The 16574-nt window shown below is 36.6% G+C and overlaps 1 protein-coding gene across 3 annotated transcripts in view; it reads right to left on the reverse strand.

Annotated features, from left to right (window-relative positions):
* LRBA (LPS responsive beige-like anchor protein) overlaps positions 1-16574 on the reverse strand; it is a 400324-nt gene that overhangs the window by 232245 nt on the left and 151505 nt on the right. The window lies entirely within an intron of this gene.

Consider the following 16574-nt stretch of genomic DNA (forward strand, 5'->3'; position numbering starts at 1 on the left):
ATGAATGTCAGCTAGCTGACCACTCCACTCCCGTGACTCTTCATTAGATTTGGGTAGCCAACTGCTTGCTGTTGTTTGTATAAATAAGTAATTATAGAAGTTAAGGAGAAAATCTGCATGTTTTCAGATAGGTAGAAGACAAAATGCATATGAAGGCTGATTTAATCTTTACCAGATGGCTTCTTGAAGTTGAGCACATTTGCAGGCCAGCATGGGAAAGTTAATAATTTTCCTAGCAGTACTACACCTGTTGTATAAACACCTTCTGTCTGCCAAGGTACTCAAAAGCAAATACTAGCAAATAAGAAATGTAAGTCACACCTACAAACTGAACCCAAAACTATGAAAGATTCTTTGTTACAACATTGTCTCATAATTTTGGTTTTTGTTGACCTTCTGAAGATCTGCCTGTTAACACAGAACTCATACAACAGGTACCAAATTAACATCACTCCCTTAGCAAAGTCCCATTTTGCTGTACATGAAAAACCAGAAGAAATTCAAGTATTGGTAGAAACAATAAAGGCTTTTCCCCACTTCAGCACTCCCTGTTTCTAATTTCAGTTTTCATCTGGCAATTCCACAGATCACATATGCCAGACAAAGCATTTCAGCCTCTGTCAATGATTGGATTATTCTATGATCTAGTTAGTGGAATGGACACAAATGTCTGCCTAACAACAAAAAAAATTGCTTTTTCTTTGTGAAGCACAGCTGATGCAGACACTAGTACAATTATTTCTTAGAGCTTAGATATCAGCTCAATATCATAAGGTTTTTTTATGTTTAAAACAGTAGCAATGCTTTTTCTCTACATATCTATATATGTAGAAGCATTAAAAGCTTGTTGCAAATAAAATCAAAAGGCTATGTTATTTATATATTTGTATATATAAATATATATGTTATATAAAGTAAGAGAAAGATAGGAAGAATGGAAAAACCCCCACAATATAAAGTTTGGGCCTGTGTAGATTTTCATAGACATTAGATAACAAAAATGTACTAACAGATGAATAAACTTTAAAGAGGTATTTTAACAATTTTAATATATTTACATATTTACTCAATTTTCCCGCACCTTACAGCAATGCTCACCTGATGAGCAGAGACATCCAGGAGGACTGAAGGACAAGCAGCTGACTTTCCAAGTCAACGAGACATCAAAAATTGGCCTTTACACCCCTAAACAAAGCACTCTGCTACCCCTCTTCACAAAAATATGAGATGGCTAAATCATAACCAACACTAAACAAGATTCTTCTAGCTCTTTTTAAATACAGCTGTCTTTTCCAATACATTAATCTATTTTGCACCCATGATGATCATGAGTTCTTTTCAGTACTTGGTAAATGTTTCATAAGCTGTTATTTTTAAGTTGTCTGAAAGGGTAGAATTCTAAAAACAAGTGTATAAGGTAAGCTAAGTAGTAAAATGTTTTAAAGTGCTCTTTAATGGATCCTCCTTTACAATTTGAACAGCAACTTTTCATATCTGACATAAAATCCATAGATATAAATCACATTAGAGGGTTATTCTTTCCCCATTATCAATCTCTGTCTCTTTATGGAACACTAAAGTCACATTTGACCTTAAAACATGATAAAATGGAAATCAAACTAGAATGTTTTGTAAAAGATATAATGAACTTGTACCTCTTAAAAAAAAGTCTCTTTATGATGTAATTTTGAACACATCCTTCATTAAATACAAATAAAGATTTTCAAAATGTAGCTGTGACAAACGGAGAAAAAAAATGGTTTTTTATTGTCCTGACAACTTCAATGAAAACATAACCACCATGTTATAAAATGGAAATATAACTCCACTTTTCAGGAAATTCAGCATTTAGTGTGAATAGTAATTTGCAATTATACACCAAAACTGAGAGACTCACACATGCAGCAATCCCATAAAATTATAACATCACTCCAGGAGGAACTCTTAACCATCGTACGCTCTTTACAATATATACTTCGCAAACAAGAAAGAAAGAAGCCACAGTTCTGCCAAATATCTGTCAGGTGCATATATAGTTGCTAACCCTAAGAAAGTTCTGCAAGAAAAATCTTCTCTTTGATCATACAGGTGACACATCAATTGTTCAGTGGCTCCTACCCTCAATAAATGCCAAATATACAGCAAAACAGAAGCTATTTCTCCCCCTCCCTCTCTCAAATACTTTTAATACAGGAGTGAAAAAAGACTGGTTCCACCAAAAAAAAAACAGAAAAAGACCCATCCTAAAGAAGCCAGTCACAACCAGACTGTTCTGAAAGCACTAAAAAGACTCTATTTCTCTACTGTATTTTTTCATTTTCCAGATGCCAGGTTCACCTGATCCACTCCTTCCAAAGACGCAATAACAGGATATAGAGTGGTACCATTAATACTTAACACTAAATCCCAATCCATTTATGTAATATAAAAATCCAGCCTGATTTCTGTTTGTGATCAAATTCAAAAATATATTTTTACAGTTTTACTTCTTCTTCACTGTTTGATCTCTTGCACTTGCAATATGCACCCTGTCATGCCTGAATATTTTTTACAATTAATTTTTGCATAATTTCACAATTTTTTACAATTGAATATTTTTACAATTAAGACACAGAGTTGCATGCCTACATAATTTCTGTCACCTGTTTAGGCAAGTGTGCAATGAAACTACAATCACAAAAGTAGTGCACACACATGATAAAACAAAGTGTTGAACCGAAAAAAATACATATTTTCATATACACACCTCACAGGCTATCTCCAAAAAGTCTGAAATTCAGTGACTGTTAAAGGTTTTACAAAGGGGAAGTGCGTTAAGCAGAATCCTTTGACACAGCATGGAGTAGAGGAAAGACCCTTGTTTTCTACCAGGATGGAACAAACCCTTTGTCTTCACCGTTATTGCAGAAAACGGTTTTTACCTCTCTCCCGTTCCCTGCTTGGACAAGACTGCAGGTTATTTGAACATGTAGGGTATGTGAAGATTCATTTTTAAGGAACTGTAATTCCAAAGGAGCACGAGGTCATCCAAAAGGCAAGTTATAGACGTGAAAGTATAATACATTCTGTATGCAGGAAATATTTCAGAAATACTGTTGCAAAATACTGACAGGGTGTCAGTATTCTGACTGTCTATATTTCAGTGAAGAGTAGGATTAATCTAGTGTTTTCAGAAATATTTTATCTTTGATCTTTACAAAAATGTCAAGTAAAAGATTTCCTCTGAACTATCTGCATTGTGCACCTCTGCAGTCCCAAAATTACAATGTAATGCTTTCGACAAGTGATTAAAAAGTTTAACAGTGTAGGGTTTTTAAAAGAAATGTTGTACAGTTTTACTTTTATTCTTCAACCCTGATATCACCAAACACTTTTACATACGCCAGTTCCTTTGTCTAATTTGGCTAAAAGCTACTGGCTTTGTGAACAACCAGTCTCAGAGGGTATCACTTAAGAGGAAAAGTCATCCATAAGATAACACACAGTCTTGCCACTAATGCAAATTCCCTACAAACAAGGATATTTTAGTAAATGAAGGAGCTCTTCAATCCTCTGCTTTCACAGATCTTTGCACTTGACCTCTGACCTGAGGTTTAAAGTCTGGCCTAAAAATGCTACCCAGGGAAATCTTACAAAGACTCCTGAATAAGACTTAGAAAAATGAAAGCTTAAAACCTCAACAGCGAACAAAAGTCAACCAATGACAACGTCTGACAGCCACCGTCAATTCTGAAGTGATGCCTCTGTCATCCAACGACTCAAAGTATTGATTTCTCTCAGCATGAAAAAAGCTTAAGCCAATGAAATAGATATAGCATCATCCCCCCGATAACAGCCATCAAGGTTAACACCAGCAGAACACTTATCAAAGTATCTCTTCTATTTCTTCTTGTTTTAATGGACTGAACACAATGCAATGGCTTCTCATCTCTTCAACCCATGGTTTTCCAAACCTCATTTATCCACTTTTCCAACCTTTTATCTGATTTGAAGATTTAAAAGAATCTGAATCTAAATCAACTGTTTGTAATACAAATGGGGGTGGAGAGGAGTGATGAAAAAAATTGGTTTATAGCCAGACATTCCTGGGGTAAAAAAACCCATGCATTTAAAATCACAACAAAAGGAAAAAAAACATGCAGTTGACTTAGATCACACTAAACACAGACTGGTAAAACTATGGTCATGACCAGAAAAAAAAAATCTACCACAATCAATTTGGGTTAGTGATTAGAGAGAAATGCAAGGATCTCAAGAGACATCTGGTTTTAATTTGTGCTGAGTCAACAGCTTTATTTTTTACCTTCAGGTCTCACAGATTTGAGCTTTAGTAAACCCAAATAAACACTAGGTAAAAGCACTTCTATGCAGATCCCATCTTTCAAATAAACCCAACTTAGTACAGTAGGTAAATGAGACCAACTAACAAGAGTTCAACTGGATAAAAATGTAGCTGACAGAATAACTAACTAGTGAAGAGCAGAGACAAATCACATCAGATTTATCGTGCAGTATCCATTAGTACCACAGACTTTCTTTCAACCTTTTTCTTTGATGCTTATCTAATTGATATTATTTGTGTTACAGTAGCACCCTTGGATCACAATCAAAGACAAACCTTAAGACAAACAAGAGTTCTCACTCTTTGCTAGAAACTAGGATTTGCTACATTATTCCAATATTCTAACTCTCTAAACATCACCACTGGCATAAACAATATGCAGACCTAAATGTTCTTTTTGAATGCAAGAACCTATTTTTTACTGTATATATGTCCAAACACTTAGCATTCAAATCATGCATGAGGAGAGACACTTTCCTCCCTTCCTCTTCTGCAAATCCAGTTTAAGTCAGCAGTCCCTTCATCCTGTTCTTTTTAAAAATGGTCTAAGATCATAAAAACAAGATGCTCGAGCAATAAATGTTAACATTCTTTGGGTCCACATCTTCCAAGTACAAGGTATTTTTCAAGCTAGAAAAAACCAAAGTATGATTCCCCTATGCTCTACAAACAGTAAAGCTCAGCACTCCTGCACAGGTGGCTCTGTGTTCTCAGATCAGACACAAAGCAAAAGAGCCAACGACGATCTTTTAAGCCATTCCCCAACCACACTGCATCAACCTTGTGACATTCAACAGCTTCAACACCACCACAGAGATTAGTACTGTATTCACTAAGGAACTCGTAGTCCAGTGCAACAAACAAATCAAACCCACGAGCAACTTTTGGAACTGACAAATGTCCTTATTTTATAAGGAACATCCACTCTGTCCAAAAACTGAAACATACATAATCCAAGGATTCACTACACATGCTTAGTGAGGGCCAAATCGAGGTTGCACTCCTCTGTTATTGCACAGCTGTTGGATACTTGGTTTAGCTACCTTTTCATATAGTCTTTTCTATGCAACAGAAGTTTTAAAAAGGAGGAAAAAATACCTTTCAATCAGGTGAAAACATATATATGTAAGTCTTGAAGGAGGCCAAATACAAGGACTTCTATCAGTTCAACCACAACAAAGCAGATTTGATTGTTCCTTTGTCTGTAAGCAGTAAAGACGTATGAGCAACTTGTTCCCACTGGAACAGAAATATAGTATTTAGTTTCAGTCTCCAAAAGTGCAGTGGAGACTAACTAGTGAACTGTCCTGGTTCCCCTTTCAATGCTCCCTAGATTTTATTTCTGTCCTCTTTTTACCTGTAGGCTCTTTCTCATATTGTCCACGCAGACTACACCATTTGTTCTTGCTATTAGTACTTTACTCTAGCAAGAGCATCAGGACCCTTCCTCCCCTCTGTACAGTATGAAACCAACTGGAAGCAGGGGAATAGTTACCACCCACCCCAGCGGTGGTGCTGTCAGCTCAGGAAACATTTGCCAAACAAGTCTTGCTGTGGCTCTCAATCCATTTCTCAAGATCTCGTGAAAGTCTTCGTGCTACCAGGAGCCAGATGGCAAATTTCCAGTAAACCCCAACAAACTAAAGCTCTGAAATGTCCTCATTCAATAACTGTGACCACCACCTCTCCAACTGCCTTGTTCCACTGAGGCACATTAAGGATTTCTATCACATGTAAGGTAGGTACAAAGTAGTTCAGCAGTTTTGGCCCCAGCAGCCAAATAACTGCTTCCCTAGGATTCAGATTCCCAGACACCCTGCTGCCAGCACAGTCCTTTTACAACTTACAGCACCAAGACTTGGCACAGGAGTGACACCTGAACAGATTGAAAGTCACATGCAGTTCAGATGGCACAGCTAACCTTAAATGAAGTCTCTAAGAGCAGGTAACACACACTACTGAGCATTTTTGAACACCACAACTTACTAATTAAGAAGCCCTTAATGGTACTACATAAAAATCAATTTTTCACAAGTTTTGCGTCAGATGAATTTTGAGTCATTTTTCATAATAGGGGTAAGAGGTACGTTTCTGTAAGTGAGGAAATAATAATACCTCAAATCATGGAAAAAATGCAAATTCTCAATGAAATAAAAAGGAAGTGTTGTTTGTTTGTTTTTTTTAATTTGGAAACATTTTGTACGCCTTCTTTTCCAAACAAACAAGCAAAAAAATCTTAATCAAATTAATTCAACTTCTGAGAGCACAAAGAATGGAAAAATCTAGCCACAATGATTCAGACAAGCAGATAAACCAAAAGATAATTTGGAACCTTTTTACAAAATACCTCGTATCACCAGTACCACTACTATATAATAACATACCTCTGCTATTTTGTTATTTATTGTTTGATATTCCTGCTACATCACACTCACTAAATTTCCTTATAAATTTGCAAAACACATGCAAAGCAAATTCATTTCCAGCCAAAACCTCTTCATAAGCAGTTTCCAAGTTTATGTAAAGTTCCGGATTTCCAAAAGACAGAAAGATTAGCCCCTTGAGATACCCCTGCAGCCCGGGGTCTGCGTTTCTGTTTCTATTTTCTACATAGTTCCCCTCAGGCACTTTTCAGCTTTCCCTGTTTAGTGTCTTGGATTCAGGACACAACTCTGATTTTAATCCAGGAGTTTAAGAATGTATCAAAACATATCAACTCATGAACAAAGAACAGAGAAATTACATTCATTTGAGATAACAAGCATTTAGGCATAATAGTTTCCTATCTTGCCATGATTGGTTGTGTGCCAATGACAAGCACATCTCTAATAAGCTTCAGTACTTTGGATACCAAGTTGGTTTTAGATCTAACTGGTCTCCTGAAGATGTCAGTTATGATGGTTAGTGAAAGAAAAAAAAAAAAGAAGAAGAAAAAAAATTAAAAATTGTAGTTTGCCTTTCTCTTTGTTCTGTACTCTGATAAGAGAATCAAAGGTATGTTTTGAAAGTAATCTACAGTTTATAGAGGTCCAGTACTAGACATTAAGAACAAAGGGAAAAATACTATAAGCACACAGTAAGATCTCTATATACACTGGGATACATAATGGTAACTAAGGCAGATACAGGAACAAGTCACCTGTCATTCTGCACCAGCAACACAAGAAGCTTTAAAAGCATTCTGTGCCACACCTTTTGTGAAATGTCCGCTGTGAAACATCTGACATGAACACAAACTCATGACCCACAAGGTAACTCATCTGTCCTTCACCAGCTCCTATCATGGTTGCTCAAACAGCTAATTTAGTGGACTTGATGTCTCACAGTTCAGGACCTTTTCAGCCTCTCACAGTGGAGAATGATCACTTTGCCTGGCACATATCCTTGAGCAACACTGCTAAATAGGGCAGACTCGTTTGCTGGCAAAGTATTTCCTTCCCACACACAGAAAAAACCCCTTTAGTCTCTGCCATTAAGTCACTGCACCTTCATCTGTATCTGCAGAAACATTTTAATTATTTGTTAATGAAAAGTACTAAGGGTGGGGTTTGGTTTGGGTTTTTTTTGGTCAAGAGAAATCTCACTTACCGTGAGAGAATCTGTTAAAAGAAGGATTACATGGCATTTTATTCAAAAGTCTATTCAAAAATAACACCTTAAATGCTACCAATTCACAAGTTTCTAATTTACATTCCAAACTTGCTCTTTACCTCATGGTAAAGTAAGATTTTGAGAGACTTATTCTTAGCAGGACTAAGTATTTTAAAAGGAGGATATTTTGATTAAGTTGATGATGAAATGGCAAAGATTGGAAAAGAAACAATCCAGAGGCAAATCAGAAGGATTTTTAAAATATGGTCTATATCATTTTTTTATAGCAGGTATTCTTTAAAATCATTCCTAGCCACTTGCTTTGGAAACATGTTAAGCAGTCACAATCCCAGCTTTAGCTTAACCTCTGCCTTATCTTAAAGCCTCCTGTCAGAATTCCTATACCATCAAACTATGAAAAGCAAACTATTTTAACTTTATTTTTTCCCCTCTCTTTTTTTTTTTCAGTAACCTATGTTTTTTGTTTCATTCCAGCTAGTGTATGAGATTTTTTCCTTTGTTATTGGTTCTCATGTATTAAGGTAACACAATTTTGGAATTTCAGAACAGCATAAGATGTGCACAAATAGGTTTTTTTTTAATTAACACTTTTTTACTCAGAAAAAGTTCTACCAGCCTTGAAAGGTTGACATTCAGCTCTAAAAATTGTTGGAGGAGTATAATTTAGTTTCTTTTTAGAATTGTGTGATTTTATACATAAAAAGACAGCTTTTGAAATAGTCTGATTATTCAAAGCATTAGAAGACAACAGCCACCACTTTAATTTTCAACAGCCTTAATTCAAAAACACTCATTCATACAACTCTAGATCCTTATACTTATCAATATGGAACAAAGACTAAAAATACTTCATAAAAATTGCTTTAAATTTTTTATTTTTCCTGCTCTCTTGGTGCAAATGAAAAAAATGCAATGAGGCAAGAGACAATGATGCAACTACTGCACACGGTCCCTTCAGAGAAATGAAGAACTATGTAGCACCAAGAAGTTTCTGCTGGTGTCATCCTTGATGTTGTCAACTTTAATTAAAAAAAAAAAGGGGGGGAGATAATACTCCCTAAATATATTCATTTATCTTTATATAAGAAGAACGTGTAAGATCCACTTCATGAGTTTTCTGTTTATTACCCATTTCCACATTAAATACCAGAACTTGTGAGGTGTTCTATCTCAAGGCTCTAATGTTCTTAGTGAATTTTGATTTTGTCTTTGTTTCAGTTCAGCATGCAAGGTTTTTCTGTCTGGTTGGTTGGCTTTTTTTTAAATGGTACGAGGGTGATTTCACAGTACCCCTCAATAACAGTTATCAGCATTTGCTACAAACAGCTGAACTTGTGGATGTTGGTGTAATGGCACAAAACAGATTACACATTACAACTGCACAAATCCTGCTTAACTAGATTTCACTAACTGACTTTAATTCAGTGTGAAATAATAAATTCAATACTCGGAGCTTGTTCTGTTCAGAGCACAACAGCCATGCAGGATAAATAAAGCAGCACAAATTCAGTGCACTTTTAAAACACAAATCTGAGATTTGGTATGAATTACAGTTCACTCGTTAACATTACAGGCATTGAAAGAAAGTACAGTGACTAATCAAAATCACCAGCTTCCACCAGGCATGCACAAAAATGAAAGAAACTACTGAAATTACATAAAGCATTATATAAAACACATGTAAGTGACAGTTACTGGACATACCAAAGAGCCGTGTAACAACATTTCTCCCACGCTTAAACAGCTTCAGTTACACTCTAGCCAATAACCTACTTCTGTCTACTTCTAATATTCCAAATTTCTGAACAGCTTCAAACAACTGTGACTCAAAAATAACCCAAGAAATATTCCTCCCTCCTCATACCAAACCATACGAAATTGCCTTGCAAAACAGTGTTGGTCAAGTGCCAGGACGGGTGATGCCACTTCAAGGCTATCAACAGCTGCTTAGAAATGAGATATTTGGGGTTTCTAACAGGCAGTGAAGGAAAAAATAAGCAACAGTATTTTAGAAGTCAGAATATCTGATTTTTTTTTCTTCTGTAAATGTTTAACACATTGGGACGAACGGAATCATAATGCAGAGATGTCTGCAGGTGGCCTATTGTCCCCCTGGGGCCGAGGGTCAGCATGGAGCCAGCACAGTTGAGGATGACCCTATCCTGCTGGTGGCAGTGGACAGAGGCTGGGGCCCACCCCCTCCAAATCCTACCTATAGCCACCACCTTGCTGTGGGCTCCTTGATGATTCCCAAATGGCCCCAGACCCAACTCTGTGGCCCTTATTGTGGGGACTCTGCTGGGCTTGGACACTCCCTCCCCAGGCCTGCCCTGCACTTCCCACGGCGGATGGAGGTTGGGAGATGCTTGGTGAGGTCCTGCCCCCAACTTACCCCTCTGCAGGGTACTGCAAGCCCTTGGGGCACACTGAACAGGAAACAGGTGGGTGGGAAGAGCGGTGAGAAAAGTAACAGGAAACATTAACTTGTGTGAAATAGAATAGGGAGGACAACTTGGTTTTCTGACTAAGGATTGGCTCTGCCACTTCCAGTTGGACTTCAGATTAACAGTGAAATCCAGAGGTCTCTAAGTCACTTGGCAGCTTTCCCAACATAGTGATCACATGAAAAGCAACTTAACTGCCAGACAGATCTTCCTTTTCATGACCTAAGACCACCTCAAAGGAATTGGCTCAGTTTTCTCCTATTTAGGTCAAAGAGAAAAATCAGTAGGCGGACTCATTCTGTAAACCTTTACAGATTAAGGTGAAGCAGGAAGAAAAGTATTCCAAAAATATTCCCATTTAAAAGCAACTACAGGAAAGTTAAGACAAAAACCTGACCTGCAAAGCAGTGGGATCGAAGTGACAATGTGAAAGGACCTTTCAGTTCCCGTTAAGAATTCTGATTAGTGCAACTTGTTCCCTTTCCTGGAAAGTTGTACAGGTCTACTCAGAAATACAAGGCTACCTTTATAAAAGATCAAGAATGTCACCCTTGGCTCGATGTGGCTTTACAGTTTTCCATCACTTCCCTCCCTGGATCCCAGACAGACTTCAAGTCTCATTTACTATAAAGATAATTCTATCAATTTAATTGTAAAATCCTTGTTTAAACAATTACTTTTCAACCACCACTCATGGAGGTATTTATTTCAGCACAGTCACTATATTTTGTATTCAAAACAGAGCATTCTCAATGAAAGACTGAAGCCTTCAATGGAATGAGAAATAATTCAGGATAAACTCTTACACTAGATGCAACATTTGTATGGTTTCCTCCTCAATAAGATGCCAATAAATGAAAGAGAAAAATACTCTATGCAAAAAATACATCTAACAGTAAAAACCTTAACTGTAAGTGCTTTCAGGCTCTACTGACAAACAACTTTAAAGATTTTCTAAACACCTCAGCATCCTGATGCATATGTTTCACCAAAGTTGATTTTCCTAAGTCACCTTCAGGAATATAAAAAAAATAAACCTGCATGTATCAACTTTGCCATGCCTCAATCAGGAGACTGCATTCACTAGAAGATGAGACTATTCACACCATGATTTGAGTCCAAACAAGAGAATGACCAGGGTAATGACAGCTTACAGAAGCTGTAAGTCAAGACAAGTAGCTACTCAAAATATGGACTAGACTTTCAATAAGTGACTTCTACGAGGTCAGGTATGCCATATCTTTTAGGCAAATCCAAACCTGGTTTGGGGTTGCAAATAAATCTACTTGTTCTCCCTTTCTGTTATAGGAATACCAGTGTGCAAGTGCTTGGATAAATCATCCAGATAAAAAGCAGATTTAACTTTGCAAAGTTGGTAAGGGTCAGAGTTTTAAAAATAAAATCTTTTGGAGGATACATGCAAAACTACATTCAGCTATAGACAGTAGTTTAGTGGGTCAGTAAATGAAAGCATATTGCAGGTACACAAAGTTGTACATGGTTTGTTTTCATATAAACAGCTGCAGAGTGAGCTGCCTTCATAAAGCCACTTTGAAATTTTCATTTCAATCACCAGCCACAAAAAAAAAAAAAAAAAAAAAAAAAAAAAACCACACACACACACACAAATTTTAAAAAGTAACACAAGTAATAACATCCTAATACCTGTATGCATCAGTCTACCCCAGGAACTTCAGAACTGCAGAGGTTTCACATCAAATCACGTATAGTCAAGCAGGACAGGCTTTAACCCAACAGCCTGAACTCAGATCAGTCATAAACAATATTTTAAACTTGGGTGCTTTTGCCAGAAAAGTCAAATGAGAAAACAAGCATGCAGAGACAGCACTAGAATACAGGGAATTATTTTACAGTTTTCTGACCTCTTTCTTAAATTCCTGTTATAAACAAGCTCTTTATATAAAAACAATAATTTTGAAAATGAAATTGTATTTAAGAGAATATTCAAGACTACTGCCAAAAAGAGTGTCAAATACATCTGGACTAGAAAAGATAATATGTTGAATCAAAGGCTAACACCCCTTTAGCAATCAGATGCATATTTCATCCTTAATGAAGGCCTGAAGAGTTCACTTTATTCTGGATGCAGGTATCAAAGCAGATATCACAAAACAACATGGGCGCATCATCTAAGGATCTTTTTCACATTAAGAATCCTATTAGAAGGAAAACACTAAAAGGTAATTGAATTTCCCTCAGTTATCTTCATCTCTGTCAGCTCCTGCTACAATAACTTACTCTCCAGAGCAGAGATAACTCAATTCTGTCCAGCAAGCATATGTTATGAATCTCCAAAGCAAACTTGTCTAAATCATTCTGGTCTTCTATCAAGGTTGGCTGTAGATATGAACTCTGACAGAAAGCAAACAAATTTATTTTTATCTTTTAAATAATTTGCTTCCCTGTGCCTTGATGGAAGAATCTAAGGACATAAATGTTTCCACTAATTCTGGAATTATAAAGATTGGTTCACCACTGATTTACCATTCTGTTTTATCAGAAACAAAAAAAAAAAAAGGCATGTTAGAGCAGTTTCAGGTTCCTGTCTGCATAAAAATTAAACTATTATCTCATGCTGTAATTGACATTTTTTCAGAATGTTTTTGATATTTATGTTTTCACCTTCAACGGAAATATTGACTGTACAAATAATAACAATGAAAGTACACTCTAAGTTTTCTTTCATCAAAACTCTTAAACCATCAGTAAGCACAAATTCTCCACTCACATAAGTAAACCACTTTGATTTAAGAAGTTACATTTTAGGAAGGTATAATGACTTACCTAGACCAACATCACAAAAGCAAAACAAAAAGCAGCCAAAGGATGGGTGAATTACAAGAATCAGAAGAATTAATTCCAGAAGGAGAGAAGAAAAAATAGTAGATAAGGGCCTGGTCAAACTAACATTAACTGCACAATTCCTGTCAGGTTGTGATTGTTTTGGGCTGTTCAACATACATGTAAAAAATACTCTGAAGAATGAGTGAATAATGAATTGACAAAGATCCCTGCTGATACTCAGCTACTCAGCTCTACAGCCATGAAGAAGCTGTGAGGAACTGCAGGGGAAGCTTGGAAGACCAAATCATCTTAATAAAACAGCACAGGAACCTCAGTTTAGATAAAGAAACATAGAAAAGAATGTAATTTGAGATATAAAATGAGGGACACTGAGTTCACCTTTATCTTCACTCCTCTTTGCCATAATAAGATGGCATTATCAATGACAAATAGTCCTAAGAAGCCACCAGCTCAGAACAGGATAATCAGCAAAGCACACAGGAATCAAGCAAAGAGAAACAGTGGGAAGAGAACACCACAAATATTGTGTATTTATAAATTCTTGGTGTGTTCACATCTGGAATGTTGGCTGCAGTTTTGGGTCTTCCATGAGGAAAGATATGACAGTATGATAGAAGTGAGAAGCATTTTGGAAAGATTCAGAATTGGAATCACTGCCATAGAAGAAATAACTACATAACAGCAGAATTTTTCAGGGTGGGGGAAAAAAGAGACAACTCAGGAGCAATAGGAGAATCCTGTAAAACCATGTGGTATCAAGGACTCTTTCTGGTTAAGTTGCATGAATGGGTTTTAACAGATTCTTACAACATTAGATGGAGAGAGTCCCCAGGAAAAAGCAAGGCAAAGAGATACTGAGTAGGTTGTATGTGGAAGTTTCCAAGAGCTGCTAAACCAGGGACTGGCAGTCCTGTTGAACCCACAAAACTTGATCCACTCAGAATACCACAGGGCTGCTGTACCTGTACACCACCACCAGCAGCACACATGAGTACCAGCAGCAGTTTGTACAACTCAGACAACATCCAAAAGAGTGACAGCTACTCTGTGCAAACAAGGAATACAGGATATATATCCCCATGAGGCAAAGGACCTTCTGCAGCTATTCGGAATAAGCCCTTCATTACACTTGTTGGACTCAGCCTCCCAACTGTAAGCATTGTGTGTAGTTATCAACTATTACAAGCAACAGCTTTATTCTATTAATTACAACAGTCTAATGAACAGAAGGTGTTCTAAGAAATACTGGTTGTGATCCATGTCTCCCAGCCAACCTGACAGAGAAAAGGCATTTTACAATACAAGAATGAAAGCAAGATGCCAGTACAATTACCATTCAACTCGGTGTAACTCTTAGCAAAAGCCTATGTGGATTCCAAGTTTTACAGGGCTAATGGGGGAATAATCCCTGAAGAGGTAACTAATTTCTTGCTGGAAAGCAGGAATCAGAAGTCACTTCAAATTGCAGAAGAGTTGAGTGTATTTCTGGGAAAGTGTCACTACGTTTGCCCTTTTAATAAACTTCTTTAAGTATCCACAGTTTAAGACACAACAAAAGGCTTGACAATGAACTTATCAATGTAATTAAGTCTTGTTCATCCATGTCACAGTAGGAATCAATCTTTCAAGAAAAGACACAGAGCAGAGCTACTAAGATGATCTAGAGCATGCAGACATCACCTTAAAAGAAAAAAATCTAGAAGAATAAAACTCATTTAGTCTATTGAACTAAAGTGAGGAGATGTGCTAATTACTGGACTAAAAAAAAGTAAAAATAAGAAAAGCTAAAGAAAGAAAGACACGTGAAGCCCAAAGACAATAAACACATAATAACAAAGAAATATATTCTAAATACAAGCAAAAATAAGTTAGAATTTACAATGGAGCAGAATATTTAATTCCAACCTACTAGTTGAAATACTGAGAAAAAAACACCTTTGGGTACACGGACCCTGAAGATCTTCTGTGACCTTGTCAGCACCAATATCAGAATTATTTTAATATAATGTCTTTCTCACTTAGATCAAACCAACTTAAAATAAAACACCTAGGAGAGATGTGTACTGCCACCAGTGCCTTTTCTTCAAAGCTGAACAATTCCTAACCCTTTTGTTAAAAAGGTATATAAGTAATGCAAGTTATCTTTGGACAGGAATTTTAGAAGAAAATCTCCAATCAAGCACAACAGGTTAATTGCTTTGTTATTGCTAGAAATTTACATTCTATCTACGCTGTATTACTTCAGTCAGGAGTATTTTAGAATTATTGTCTGCTATAAGCTACCATAAAAATCTGTACATAAATAATAAACGACGTAAAAAATACTGATTTATTTTTCATGAATAGGTGAGAATAACAACATTTCTGATGGGATCATCTCATCTGAAGCAAGAAATTTCTTATCTGGCTTAGTTTTCATATTATGTGTATACAAAAATGCAGAAAAACACAGAAAATGTTTTTTTATAGATAACACAAAAACTGTAGAAAAGATACAATATTAGGGCTTCAAAGGAAACAAATGTCATCCATCAGAATGCTTTTTAAAGACAAAAAAAGTGCTGGAATGGTTAAGTTGTAGAAAAAGAAGGCTACAAGAAAATGGGATTCTTCAGTAAGTCTGTCCAAAGAAGGATAACAGAATATGTCAACTATGGCATGTTAGTTTTAAAAACAGAATGAAGCAGGTCAAAAGAGTTCGAGGAAAAATTGCATAAAGCCATAAAAGGCAGCAATAAATTATTTTTCAAACAAATCAGGAGCAGTAAGCCCATTAAGGTGTCTCTGTAGAGCTAATAGAAGATCAAAGGGTAAAAAGAGCTCTTGGAACACATGACCACCACAGAAAAGGGATGGCAGAGAAGTTACAAAAGAAAGTTGACAAGAGACCAAGTGCTAGGACCAGACAATACTCACTCCGGTGATCTAGAAGAACCATGGGATGAACACAGCTGAGCCAAAGCTACAGTGTTCTTGTTCAAACTGTCTCAGTGACAGGAGAATGAAATATGCCAAATGGACTCTGGAGGACACCAGGGAACTACATGGCAATAAGTCTAAAATTTCTAAAAGGCCAGTGCATAGCTGTGTTTAAAGCAAAAATCAAACAAAGGAATAAAGACACTGGCAAGAGTCCTCCTTGCTTTTGTAAAGGGGAGTCATGCTTCATTAGATTTCTTTCAACAAGCCACTCAAGACACAGAGAAGAAATATCCAGCTCTTGAATTCCACTGAATGACAAAAAGATATTTAAAGAAAGGCAGGATGAGGTAGGGCATACAGGAACATCCTTATGTGGAAGTTAAGATGCACTGCGACAGCAAAAGGTTAAGTTCTAAAAGGAATGCCTG

Source organism: Corapipo altera, unplaced genomic scaffold (genome assembly GCF_003945725.1).
Source record: "Corapipo altera isolate COAL_440 unplaced genomic scaffold, ASM394572v1 69, whole genome shotgun sequence".
Taxonomy (NCBI): Eukaryota; Metazoa; Chordata; class Aves; order Passeriformes; family Pipridae; genus Corapipo; species Corapipo altera.